Raw genomic sequence first — 14,590 nt, 5'->3', positions numbered from 1 at the left:
AGATGTGGGTAAAACAGAAAGATTATGTTGTTATGTTGCTCTATCTCTCTCCTGGGTTTTTGTAAGTTTGATCTATTCGGTTGGGGAAACTCCACTCTGTCTCCCATCATGAAGTGATCTGCCTCTTATCCTGTCTATTATTTACCTGCATCTGGACACTCTGGCAGCCCTCATCCCTAACGTATGACAGGGATTATCACCAAGGCCTAGCAACCAAAGTGAATGTGAGCCGATAGTGGCGGGTAATCACACTGCTTTCAAATGCTGTAATAGGTCTTTTGACCGTGACCTGATCCATAAAGTTGTCTCTTTGACCAGCTTGGGATGAAATAATACAACTGAATTATTTTGTCACTGGGTCCCGTGTCTTGGAAGGCAAAGCCATTTTGGAATGAAAGACATTAACAGTAGGACAAAAAATGACTTGAATGTTTCAAACCCTGTTTCGGAAGCAGAGATAAGTATATCTTTGATGTGCAGAACACAGTATGGTGTTCTCACATTTGTATCCTTTCCTGGAACTTTCCTCTAAACCAGTGCTCTGAACAGACGGGGTTGCAGAGTGGCATTGCTGAAAATGTGGTGAAGCGGCCTAGAATGGTTTTGATATAATACCAAGGAAATAACCGAAAGAGAAACAACACCCCTGAGACCAGACACATCTGTATGAGTCCGAAGTCCAAGTCCATTATTTATTTACCATTTTAAGGCATTTGCCAATATTCTGAGTCATATAATGTCAGATAAAAAAAAAGGCCCGAGGTAAACTACTTCTTCACATCCATTGTGTAAAGATTGTTGTGTGCTGGCTTTGTGAAGGGAGCAGCGACCATGATGCCTGCCGTAATGGGGAGGGGAGAAGGCCTCTCTGAATAATGTATTTTCATCAGTCTGGGGCCGAATCAATGCGCTGTCACTCAAGGTGAGGATACTTCAGCAGTCAATAAACAATCATCGGCCCACTCCCACTGACGCACACACAGAGATAAAATATTAAAGACCTAAAAAACACAGTGTGTAGAGAAAATGAACTGCGAGACAATGAGACACGTGACGAGTTAGGTACTGTTCGGCTCAACCGCTATTGAGAATCGTCCTCTACCCAAAAATCAAGATATTCCATCACAAAATTGTGACTTTCACCTCTAAATATTAATAACGTCGAGTCCAACTGTCCCTGGCACGTGGCACAGTGATGTATGAATATATATTCATGGAGTGAAGAATGGCTAATACGACCATGATTGTCACAGTACTACAGATCCATCCTCCCCAGCTGGCCTCTTGTGGAGTCCATGGACAGGTGGGAGTTGTCATCACCTAATGTCCTCACACAGGACATTACATTGTGTTGTCCTATTAAGATATCTTGAGGTTGTTTCATGTGATCTGTTCATCTTTTTCTAGATTTCATTTTCCCAGTAGTTCTGGCTCATATATTCTTTTGGTACACCAATGGCTGTGTTTAAAACCCTGTGTTTAATAGTCATGAATAAAAAACTTAGTATTTCTTTTGGTCTAAACACATAAGCAAGCATGACTGAATTAATGATAATTTAAGGAATGCTTTTGAACTTTCTCTTGATGTGAATTTGTGCTGGTGTATATGATTTCTGCTACCTATGTATTCTTCAGTGTTGTATTAAAGTAAGATCAATTAAAGTTTGTCCCCAAGGCAGAGGAAGCAGGTTAGCTGTTTCTCCACCCTTAGCTCGTTTCTCCACCCCTGGGAGATAATAGGATGAGTTGTGAGGCTCTGAGCTGAGGTGACATTTCTTTGGTACTGTAAGTTTCAAGGAGTCCTCGCAAGGTCGCCGCTTTATTTAATCAAGCACAGCTTCTGTGTTTGCTTTAATCAAAGTAATTGGCCTGACTCTCGAGGGAGTGATGCAGACAGGGCCTCTATGTCTGGGCGAATAACTGCACTGGAGTCTTCCTCTCTCCCTCCGTGTGACGCTTTCTCAGAGGGCTTTACGGATAAGGGGACATATGGGCTGTGAGTTCACATCTGCCACGTAATCAGTTTTCAGCATTTCAGGCAGCAGATTTTAACTGAGAGGGTAAGCAGAAGGAAAGCAGTGTGCGTGTGTGAGAGAGAGAGAGAGGAGTGTGTGTGTGTGTGTGTGTGTGTGAGAGAGAGATGTGTGAGTGTGAGAGACAGAGATGTACTGTATGTGTGTATGAGAGAGATGTGTTTGTGTGTGTGTCTTTTCTGTGAGCATAGCTCAGGTAGCTGTGTGTCATCACTGGAACCTGTCTGATGTGTAATATCCCAGTCAAACAGGTTGATCAAATATGTTTATGTATATGGCACAGTTTCTCAGTTGCTACTTTTCATCTAAATGTTTGTTTGTACCATCCATTTGGGGGTGTTGCTTGCTCAACACGACTGACATAGCATCTATGCCTCATCTCCATTTAAAGCTGATTATTTGAATGTCTGTGTTACATATGTTTGAAATACATCTGTGCTCATTCAGGTTTTGGTTGGGAGACGCCAGGAGCCCTAGTTTCATGTGTGTTCTTTCGGTGAAACTTAAAGGTAAGACAATGCTGTCATTATGAATCAATGTACATAACAGAGTGTTGGTTCCTTTATTTAGGAAGATTTGCCACTGCTGCTTTGTCTATTATAAAGTTAGGGTGATTTCAGCTTTTGACCTCATTGTTTTATATTGTTTGCTTTTGTATGTGTTTGGTTGACTTTGCCTAAACCTAGGTGTGAGCTAGGTTTAGTGTGCTGCTTTTTATTACTTTTATTATTGTCCCCTCTCCTCCGGGTGGTGCTAGAGTGATTGCTACTGTATTGGCTACCCCAGCATTGTTTCCCTAGTTGGAGTAAGCTTTCCTAAGCTAGAACTCTGCCTGGTTTTAGCCAGTTAGGCTAAACCCAAACTCCTCTTCCCCTTTCCTCTCGAGTTTGGTAGCTGTCTGCGGGGCAGGTCGCCGGATCTGAGTCCTTTTCTTCGCGCACTGCATGTCATTGAGTGGTAAAGTGCACCTCACAATTTGCTTTAATACCTGTTTGCAGTGCCTGTGCCTATGTGTGTTGTGTGCAGAGGTGTTTGTGTGTGAGTAGGCATAAGAATCCATATGTTATTTTTCTATTTGAACTACCTCGTCTGTCCTTACTGGAGCGTACCTGACTGAGCACCCGCTTGTCTCTATCAAACGGTACCACTTAAACCTAACATTATATCTTGGTGTGAAAGTCACCAGGTGGCGTAGTCGTATCCGGAGCCAAGACCTAACCACCACTAGTTTACACAATGAAAATGGCAAGAAAGGTTTCTTAGTTTGTTGTAGCTTTCACTTGATGATCTTTTGTGACTGCACTGACATCCCTCTCAGTTGGTGCTTTTTGATGAGGCCAACATTTTAGGACACTTCCAGGATGAATTGTGAAACTGCCTTGCCCTAAGTGCTCAAGTAATTACTGAACTGAAGGTGTGATTTCTCTCATGGCGCAAGGGGGGAGAACATTAGAGCTAATCACCCTCCCTGCAGTCACACACTCTGCAGCAGGTACAACAAAGTGTTTAACAAGTGTGAGTCTCTCTGTACCTGTAGACTTCTGCACATGTAGACTACAAGGGAGTAGTTTGTGTGTGTGTGTGTGTGTGTGTGTGTGTGTGTGTGTGTGTGTGTGTGTGTGTGTGTGTGTGTGTGTGTGTGTGTGTGTGTGTGTGTGTGTGCTTGTGCATGTGTATTCATGCATTCTAGACTGTAAAAATCTCAGAAAAGGCCAATTTATCTATAAGATTAGATCTGAATTAGATAAATATTTAAGCTAACACTGAGGCTGTAGCCAGGTCTGTAGATACGCATTAGGGTATCAAATAGTGACTGTTGGAAGAGATCCTGGATGGAGGGAAAACAACAAAATGTCGTTTGGACCAGCTGGTATGCGGCAGGAGGAAACATGGAGGTAGACAAACAGAAAACACATTGAGGGAAAATACTGAAACATAACATTTACGAAGAGAAAAGCTTGTAGTTATTTTGTGCATCTCTTTTCAACTTGGAAAACACTGATCTAATTTGAGCATTAAGGCCATTTAAAATATTGTTGAATTAACAAGATTATTCGTTTTACAACAAAGTGATTACTGCCCACATGTAAGATGGAACACAACAAAAGCTGCAGGAATAGCCAGTGGCTGTAGTCTGGTGTAAGGTGTATGGGTGTTTGTGGCCTCCATTGACCCATAGCTCTGGGTTCTGCTTTTTCCCATCCAAAGACAACCAAAGCTTCAAACTGACCTGTGATGTTTCCAGAAGGTGTTTCATGTGGACTGTATAGGATTAGTTTCTAAGTCCTAAGGCGGTGAAGCTGCAATGTCTATAGCTAGTGCATTTGCATTACAAAGACTGTGAACCAGCCCAGCGAACTGATGCCTCTCCTCGTGGTTCCACACAATATGTGATCTCCATACCTTGAAAGAAACCAACTCTTGGATCTGTGACGGGGAGAAAATTAAATAGAAGTTGCATACAAGTCTGCTCTCTGACAAAACTTTCCCTCTGTTTTCTATCTTCCAACGTTCTAAATCCTCTCCCACATGTCTCACACTCACTATTCTGTCAGCATCTTCCACTTCTGAACTCAATCAACATCGAAGCTGGATTCAACCTTTAATTCACATCACCTTCAGTCTTCTTCTGTCTCTTCTTCTTGAAACTTTTCAGGGGCTTGAGTTAGAGATTCATCTGACCTTTTGGCTGGGGCCAGGATTCATCTATGGATACACATGTTACATCTTTGCATTGATGTGCCGGCGATGGCATTAATGAGTAACTAACCCCAACAGATCCCTGGGGCCGGTATTTCAAAACTTGTAATCCAGATCAGAATGATCCAGATAACCAAATCCCCCTTTCCTCAGCCACGGATCAACCTGATGTATCCTGGTATTTCAAAACTTTGCTGGATTGGATCAGAGTGATTCTGATACCGGCAGATTGGGATGTCCAAATCCGTCCCGCCCCCTGGATCTCAGACAGGAAACAGGAAATGGAGCGAACATTTACCAGAAAAAGGATAAGCTAGCACAACTATTCTCTCTAAATTAAAGTATAATCTTGGTCAGTGTTGATGCGTCCTAAGCAGTGACGTGCGGTGAGGTTCGCAGCTGGTGAGGCACAGAAACCGGAAGTGATAGGCCTACGTCATTCCGATCTCTAGTTGTTTAAAAAAAAATATATACATCATACATGTATATATGCTTATGGTTTAAAAATTGTCATCTCACCATAACTGAAAAAACGTTATGTTTTATTGTCTAATACTATTACTTTTAAACGATTATTTTTATAAGAAGTTATGCGGCTCAATAGTCAACTGACTTTTACGAGGCTATATAGGCCTACAACTAAACGTACAATCGGTGTGGTAATTGAACTTTACACCGTGTCAAATAAGATTAATAGTTACAAGGTAGGGTATGTAGCCCTCGCACCAATGATATGGCTCATTTCAATTTGTCTAGGGAAAATATAACCTTTTATACAACTCGGCAGTGATGGGCAGTAGCGTCAATACTTGTAGCGACGCTACTAGCTTAACTACATTTGTCAGTAGCGTCGCTATTTACAAAACCAAGTAACTTTTCAGTTGCTAAGCACTTTTATTGATCAAGTACCGCAGTAGCGTCCTCGAAAGCTAATTTATCCTGGACCTTTCTGATGTTCATTCATAACAGGCTTCCCTGCAGCCATCAAACACAAAAATTAAGCAGTATCACTTTAGGCGAGACGAGTGAAAATAGATAGATAGATATCGTCATTTCAAGTAGGCTACACCAGACGCTGCTCATACATTTAAAATTAATTCTCCCCTAATTTTAAATGGGTAGTTTGCATGCAGATTCTAGACAACCGGATAACTAGAATGCTGTTGATATTTAGATACAGCTGAAGATGATGAAAATTAAAAAGTGAAAAGTCCGTGCTGTCTGCTCAGGGAGTCGAATTGCGAAAATGCACGAAATAGACGAAAGATGAAGGTAGGCGAGGTCTTCTGCACTCATTTGTTTTCATCTGCGTTTGAATACCTGACTCAACAGCCATACCTTCAAAAGTACGTCACTTTATAAGAGACGAGTGAAACTAAATGTTTTCAGATGCCTTCTTTGTAATCCAAAGAAAAAGTTCCTGTCAACGTCAATGACATCCAACACAAACATACGAACACACGAATTTCATCCATTCAACCGTTTTTATTTGACTGACAGTTGTGTTGATCCCTAAAATTGCATTGACTTGGCATGCAGTTTGTTTAACTGAAAGTAGCTTCTAATGTATCAAACTACTTTTGACAGGTTTATGTAACTTAGCTTGCTACTTTTTTTTTTAGTGGTAGCTTCGGTGTAGTGAAGCTGAATTTATTGTAGAGTAGCTGATAGCTTAGCTCACTACACATATCAAGTAGCTTGCCCAACACTGCAACACTTGAATTCGAAGTTGAGAAAAAAACACTTACATATTTATTTACACAACGTATTAACAAGCAAACAGTTAAACACCACAGACATAGCACACAATACCAAAATGTTCTACTGACCGGTATAATTTAAAGTTGGTGCACTTTCGTTGGAGCTCGTAATCCATTCACGGCTCCCCTGCACCTAGCAGCCTTTAGCGAGTGTTGCGCATGAATATGTCCCGTTGGGAAACGTGAAATACTCCAATGCAAATGTCAATACCTTCGGTCCCGTCGTTTGAAGCAAAGATTTTAGCTCCGCCATTGGTCTCCCATTATTAATCATTTCACGTTTGGACTGCAAGTCCAATTTGGAGAACTGCTTCAGCTTAGCAATACAACCTTCCATTTTCGCCGTCAAGTAGAAGCCTAGAAGAAGCCTAACTTTAAAAACAACATATACCCGACAATTGCGCTCTCGCTCGCCTCCCTTCCAGCGGCAGTGGTACTGCCTGCCTCAGTAGCAATATTTTTCAATGCGTTTTGAGCTCAACTCAAAGGTTCTACGCTTGCGCACGCATGCGTAAAACCCAGTTTGGAGTGATTGCGCAATCCTTACTGAGGCACTCCCCCTGTTCCGATTCTAAGAGAGCTCTCTTGACTCCCCCTCTTGACTCCTCGATGCCCCGACTCCTCGATGCCCTCAGTGGTGAGAGATCAAGAGACCGTTCATTTTCAACATTTGGGACACTCTAATCAGAGAGGATGTGGCATCATCACGCTGTGTGTACGTATCTGCTCGCACTAGCGCGCTCTGTCAGACTGCAGTGTGTGGTGCCGTCACTTAGCAAGCGAGCAATCATAATAAGCTACTGACATCGACATGGCTAACGTATACCTCCCTAACGAATTCAGACAATTCTTTGTTAATCGATCACGGCATAATTGCCCCCGCTAGTCAAGCGAAAAGTGTCCGATTAAAAGTGCACTAACGGGTACAGTCCCAGGTGGGGGGGATAGCCAGCTGCTTAGCATAACTGCCATTCAGAACCAATGGTAATGCTACCAAGCTAGGCTAGCTAGGTATGCTAACTCGGTATACATCGTGAATAACCACCAAAAATACTCATGTCACTGGCTTTAATTTGAGAATGGCATGTTATTAGTACATTTAATATCAGTACAGTTGTTTAATTACTGCTGATATGTACATTTATGGTCTGTAGCCTTGTGGTCTTCTGACTCTGCTATCATAGCCACCATAGCCATTATGTCCGCCATTGTTTTCAAAATAAACCGAAAAGCTCTGGTTGGGAATGGCGCACAGAGTTATGGGTAATAATGCCGCCATTAGGGCATCAAGGAAGCTCAGACCCTCTCTTGAAAAACGACCGTTATGTGACGTATTTCAAGGAGTCGGACAAAAGCGGAAATGAAGGTTTAAGAGCAATGGGACACTCCTTGCTCTCTTAATAAGAAGGAAGGAAGGAGGCAGGAAGGAGGCAAGGAGGCACCTTTGGAACGGGGGGACTGGCTCAGCTGCCCATAGACACCAATGCATTTGCCTCAGTCCATGGCACGTCCATGTTTTCAGGAAGCGGAAATGCGCAAATTCAGCGATTTTGATAATAAAAATGCTCGAAATGATCGGAATCCTGCAGAAATTACACCCATACCACAGATTAGTAGAGAAATATGAATATTTATTTTATAATATATATATATATACATATTTTTTATTTATTTATTTATTTATTTTTACTTTTCAAAATGACAGGTGAGGCCAGGGGCGGACTTGCCATCGGGAATACCGGGGATACACCAGCCCATCATAATCATCGACCGGCCAACCGCCATCAGGCCCACTCGCAGCGCATATCAGTATAATATCTTCATAAATGAAGGGACATTTATAATGGACAAAAAATTGCGATTAAATATTGTAATAGTTTGACAGCACTAATTTCAAGTATATTTATCTAATACGCTTTGAGTGTACTAACCAATAGGCTTTGTAGTTATACGTATAACCATCTGATCTGATAACCATCTGATCTGATCTGATACTATTCATCTTGCAAACTATACCTACCTTGGAGTGTTACAATAGCCAGTATCATTTTATTCCACGTGTCCATCCAGGCAAATTGGTGGATCCAAATGTTATTAAAAAACAAGCATATATGATGTAATTTCTTTGTAATCAACCAAAATATGGTTAAGTCTATGGGTATTTTTCCCAGTAGGCCACTGACCGATACGTGCGATCCATTGAGTGGGCAATGCGGTGTGTACTGAGTGGGCAGCGCGCTGTGTACTTAGTGGGCCGCGCACCGTGTATTGAGTGGGCCGGTCTGACAGTAACTCCCGGGCCACTTTTTCCCCCCAGTCCGCCCCTGGAGATAAGAGCGGTATGCATGACTATCAGTACAAAAACAGGTGGTTTGCCTCACCAAGAGAGTAGGACTCCTGTAGGCCTCAGCACACAGGATAAGCAAGCAGATTAAAAATACAATAACAATGTCCTCATTTAATTTCTCTATCACTCCCCCATAAGGGCACGAACAAACCAGACGCAATTCTTAAAACGCAGGGGCTTCAAAATTACCTCGGCAAAGTGCGGTGGGCAAAACAGCCGCAGGTGCATCAGGCTGTTTTGCCCAGCGCCTATGAAGCGGAGCTGGGTGTGTTCGTGCCGTGTGGGCCCTGTGTGTTTATATGAGTGATGTTGTATGTATAGGTGTATGTATATGTTTAATTTTTTTATTGATGTTGGGAGTGACTTTGTGGGCCTTTCACAATGAGGATAATATGGGTTACTATTGTGAACGTTGTCATATCCAGCACAGCACCGTGTTTTCATCTGCCCTGTGTTTTTACACTCACATGGCCAGTCTGATCCACTGATTGCCGTTCAAGTATCAACTGATAAGACACGGCTGTAGGCAATCAGTGGGGTTGCGTGGCCGTGGAAGAGATGGGCTGAGCCATAAAAGAGGTGAGGATAAAAAAGACTTAAAGCAGCAAGATGCAGGAGACGGGATGTAGGATTCCATGACCGAGCCAAGGACGGGCTGCGGGTTCCATGACTGTTAGCTCTGTTCACTGCCATTGCATGCTGGTTCAACACCGACTACAACGCCTGGGTCCTGAGGGAGCGCGAGTTGGAGACATCTGACCAAACACACTGTTAGGCGCACTCAAACATATCAAAAGGAACGTTGGTTTTAGTGATCAATTGCACTGTGAGTAGGCTGTATGAGTATATTTGTTCAATGCTATGTGTGCTAAGCCAAGGACATGGCTGTGTTTGTCTACTCCCTGATTCAGTGAGAACGTTACTGTTTACAGACCATAACCAGTATGTGTCTTAATCGTGACTCTCCTCAGCAGGCTAATTCATTCATTAGTTCTATGTGAACTGCTTGCTTAGCTTTTGGATGCCTTTAAGGACTACACTGAATAGTATGAAGAAGAGACTGTTCTGCCCTAGGAGAGACTGTTCTGCCCTAGGACAGACATTGTCGTGCAACTCTGCTCTAACAGATACCCCAGCCACAGATACCCCTTTCAAGTTTAGCTTGTCAGCTCTCAAACTGGGTATGACATGGCTGACACTGGTTGATTTTGGTATGAGTGGCCCGGGTTTCTATCAACTATAATGTTGCTTACAAAATATACCTCTAAAAGTAATGCAGTAGGAAAAACCGTGGCCACACAAGCATTAGAATCTACTGTATATGTGACTCTGTATTTCAGTAAGTAGTATATAAGAACTCAATTGAAAAGTCTGTTAATTGTGCAACCACTGGCCCAAATTATGGTGTCCACCTAGGTATTGCTCTGCTGCAGAATAGCATACATGGTTTTGCAGGATGATGCAGGGCATGTTGGGGAGAGAAATGATTGTTTGTTTGTTTGATTGTTTATGTCTGTTCAGGTGATGTGGTACACATACATGGGCGGCCACTTCCCAGGCCCCTCCCGCAGCTATGGGCGGCCTCTTCCCAGTTCCCTCCCGCAGCTGCATATGCCCAGGTCCGATGGTCTCCCTGACCATACACCAAAGCCCAACAACCAAACGGTCCCTCCAGCCTCCGCCATAAATGACCCGGGCTTCAGTGAGGATGAGTGGGACCGGATGCTGAAGCTGCTCCACTGGCCCGGACCAGACCGCCAGATTACCGGATTACCAGACCACCAGAATAGCACCAGTCAGGACCACTCAGCCTTCGTTATTAATGACCTCAAGGGCAGTTACTATGTGGGGGAGGAGCTCTACGTCACAATCGTTGCCAAGGACTTTACCAAAACTCCAAAAAGCTACGGAGGGGATTTATTCCAGGCAAAGGTTTTTTCAAACGATTTAAAGGTAATTTTATTGATTTATTTGGCATCTATGCAGTTCAGCTAATTTCATTATTTTTGTTTAATTTAGTTTCCACAGATCTGTTAATGGGTTGATAACAGCATGAGGGGCACCAGGCCTATATATTCAAGAATTACTTGAGCACTCTTCTCACTCACCATACCCTTCCTTATTGCAAAAACATAGGGAAAACTGCATGTAATAGTATAGGTCAGTAGCCTACTCGCCAGGAGCAAGCTCTGCAAGTACTTGGGAGCGTTAAGGAAAGCCTCGCTGAGGGTCTCTATGAGGGGCTTGGGATCTGTCTCCGCTGTGATATTATCTCGTCCACACAGATGTATTGGAACCGCTTTGTTTCCCTATGACATTGACATTGTCCAAATGAGCTCTCTCCTCCTGCATGAATCTCAACTACAATCACCTAGCTCTGCTGATCGCCATGCCTCCATGGCACTGGCTAATGTTATGCCCTCTTCCTTTAACACCTGTCTGCGAATGCCCTCCTTAGCAGCATGACCAGGGACTCATCCCTCGACACTCCATATTTCCATAAAGCAGCTTCCTCCCTCAGTCCTCCCTGGGTTATCTCCCCATTGCCCCACCATAAATTACACCCGAGGGACCAATGCCCAGGAAGGGGCCGGGGCCTGCGTGTCTCCTAGTGTGTCTAGGCTGTTGAACTCAAATGTCCATAACCTTGGTGAGTACCCAGCATCAGCATAAAGCACACCTAGGCTACTTGCTACTGGGATAGAAAATGGACGTCTGCCTCTCTGAAGTCCTCCTCCTCTGTCTGTATCTTTGCTGCTCATGGATTATTACCAAATTCCCTAATGATGTGGGTGCATGAATAGGCGTGAGAGCATGTGCCCCTATTTGCTTGTGCATGTGTAAGTGTGTGTGTATCTGACAGTGGTACTAAAAGCATTCACACCCATCCAAAAATATATGCAACCTTCACTCACACCCACGCACTCTGGGAACATTTTTCTTCTTTATTTGGATTTGATAAATAAGTACATATCACTCACATTCACTCATGAATACACACACACACACACACACACACACACACACACCTGATGTGACATGGAGGGAGTTTATTTCCTGGACGTGTGGCAGATGACTTCCTGTCACTACAACACAGAGGACATCCATCCTGCCCAAATTATTGTTAAAAACGAAATTGACATACTTCTCTCCTTTATCTGCCCCAAGTAAGGACACTACCCTTCCTCTTACCCCCACTACTGCCCCTGACTCCAGTTTGTCTCTCTGGTCCACTCAGCAGTCCCGTCTCCAAAACACCCAACGCACAGCCGGACATAGGAGCATGCAGGCCGAGGTACTACTACAGTACTCCAGGCCTGTGACACCCTGACGTAAAACACAAAGGCCATGAGAGACTGCAACTCTGAACCCAGTGAGCCATAAATGCCTGTCATTCACGACACAACAGCATGAACTAACTCGTAAATTCTCTAAACAAATATGGCAACAAATAAAGAAATGAATTGGACAAAACAATGTTAGAAAACAATTCAATTCAATTTTCAATTCAATTTTATTTGTATAGCGCCATAACAATACAATTGCCTCTCGGCGCTTAACAGAGCCCAGAGCCTGAACCCCCTTAGTGCATGCACAACGGCAACAGGGGCAAGGAAAAACTCCCTGTTAGGCAGGAAGAAACATAGACATGTATAGATAGACGCCGCCTCCACTGCTTCAGCCCGTTGCCTCGGCGAAACGCGTCGCCGCGATTTTGGGAAAGGAGCTCTCTGTCGTCAGAGGTCTGTCAGACGTGTCAAACTAGCGCAAGTTGCCAGGAGCTGCGGTTTATCTGGATAAAAATCACGATAACCTTTTACATTTCGCAACCAATTTCATGGAGTATTCAAGGGTTTATGCTCTACGTGAAGTGTGTGAAAAAGATTTGCCTCTACGTTACTTTGAATCTCGCTAGTTAAATCGCCAGTCATACATGTGCATGGGTCTATAATAAACGCTCACTTTTCTTGCAAAGCTCGTGCATTTTGAAAATACTGAGAAGATCTATAAACTATCAAAATAGTGCTTCTTTAGTTACTAGTATTGACCATCATTAAGAGAAAGAGCATACATCAAATAGTGAGAAACTGGCAGTCAGTGTGTTTTTCAAAGTTTAATAGTTCCTTTTCAAGTATGTGCATTAAGAAACCTTGAACAGTGCAATTGGCAATACACAGTTATTTCGCAATTATATATTGTGTCAATTGCACTGCATAGATCTGAAAATGTTAAGAGCATGATTGTATATTATGTCAAATTGTACAAATGTACACATATATATATATATATATACAGTATATATATATATATATATATATATATATATATATAAATATGAATATATACTTATACTTAAAATATATTATATTGTATCACATATTATATATATCATATATATGTTATTCCATTGCACATTATACTTTTTCATTATATTATATTGTATTATATACGTATATGCTATGTTATTTATATTACAGTTCAACTATTGAGATGTGTAGGCTATGTATATATTGAGATGTGTATATTTTTACTGCTATAGAAATATATAGCTTTTTTTTGTAATGTTGATTTGTGAAATAACTGTGTATTGCCAATTGCACTGTTCAAGGTTTCTTAATGCACATACTTGAAAAGGAACTATTAAACTATGAAAAACACACTGACTGCCAGTTTCTCACTATTTGATGTATGCTCTTTCTCTTAATGATGGTCAATACGTAGTAACTAAAGAAGCACTATTTCGATAGTTTATAGATCTTCTCAGTATTTTCAAAATGCACGAGCTTTGCAAGAAAAGTGAGCGTTTATTATAGACCCATGCACATGTATGACTGGCGATTAAACTAGCGAGATTCAAAGTAACGTAGAGGCAAATCTTTTTCACACACTTCACGTAGAGCATAAACCCTTGAATACTCCATGAAATTGGTTGCGAAATGTAAAAGGTTATCGTGATTTTTATCCAGATAAACCGCAGCTCCTGGCAACTTGCGCTAGTTTGACACGTCTGACAGACCTCTGACGGCAGAGAGCTCCTTTCCCAAAATGGCGGCGACGCGTTTCACAGAGAAGCAGTGGAGGCGGTGTCTACCTATACATGTCTATGGGAAGAAACCTTAAGCAGAACCACGGCACATAAGGGGGGACCCATCTGCTTGAGGTCGGCCGGGTGGAGACAGGAAGGTGGGACGGGGGGAAGGGGGGAAGGGGGGAAGGGGGGAAGGGGAAGGGTAGTGTGGCAGAAGGGGAAAGGCAACAGGGGCAATACACAGCCAGCATTTGGTCACTGGACATATGTGTACATACATCTGGTGGTAAATACATGATACAGACAAGACCAGATTACTGTGGCAATAGGGTTACTGTTACAGGGTTAGGGGATGTAGGGACAGAGAAACATTTCGGTGGAGGCAATAATGTATATTGTACATAAATGCTAGCATAGGGTATTGGGTAGAGTAGGTGTACGGCAATGCAGTGGCGGTGGGTGCGGTTGGCCGAGGGTTTCTCTAGGTAGACGGGGTAGAGAGACTACGGGCAGAGTGGTGGGGGTGGGGAGGGAAAGTTCCACTTCCATCAGCGATTGGAACACGCCTGGCTCCGGGGAGGCAGTGGACCTTGCAGGGGCCGCTTGTTGAAGGGGGGGGTGTGGACATCTCGGACCATGGAGCTGCCGATGACCAGAGTGGGGGTCGTCACATCCAGCGGGAGAAGTCGTCAAGGGGATGATGACTGAGTTGAGGGCCCAG

This window comes from Sprattus sprattus, assembly GCF_963457725.1.
Source record: "Sprattus sprattus genome assembly, chromosome: 12".
Taxonomy (NCBI): domain Eukaryota; kingdom Metazoa; phylum Chordata; class Actinopteri; order Clupeiformes; family Clupeidae; genus Sprattus; species Sprattus sprattus.
Note: the sequence above shows the minus strand (reverse complement) of the source record.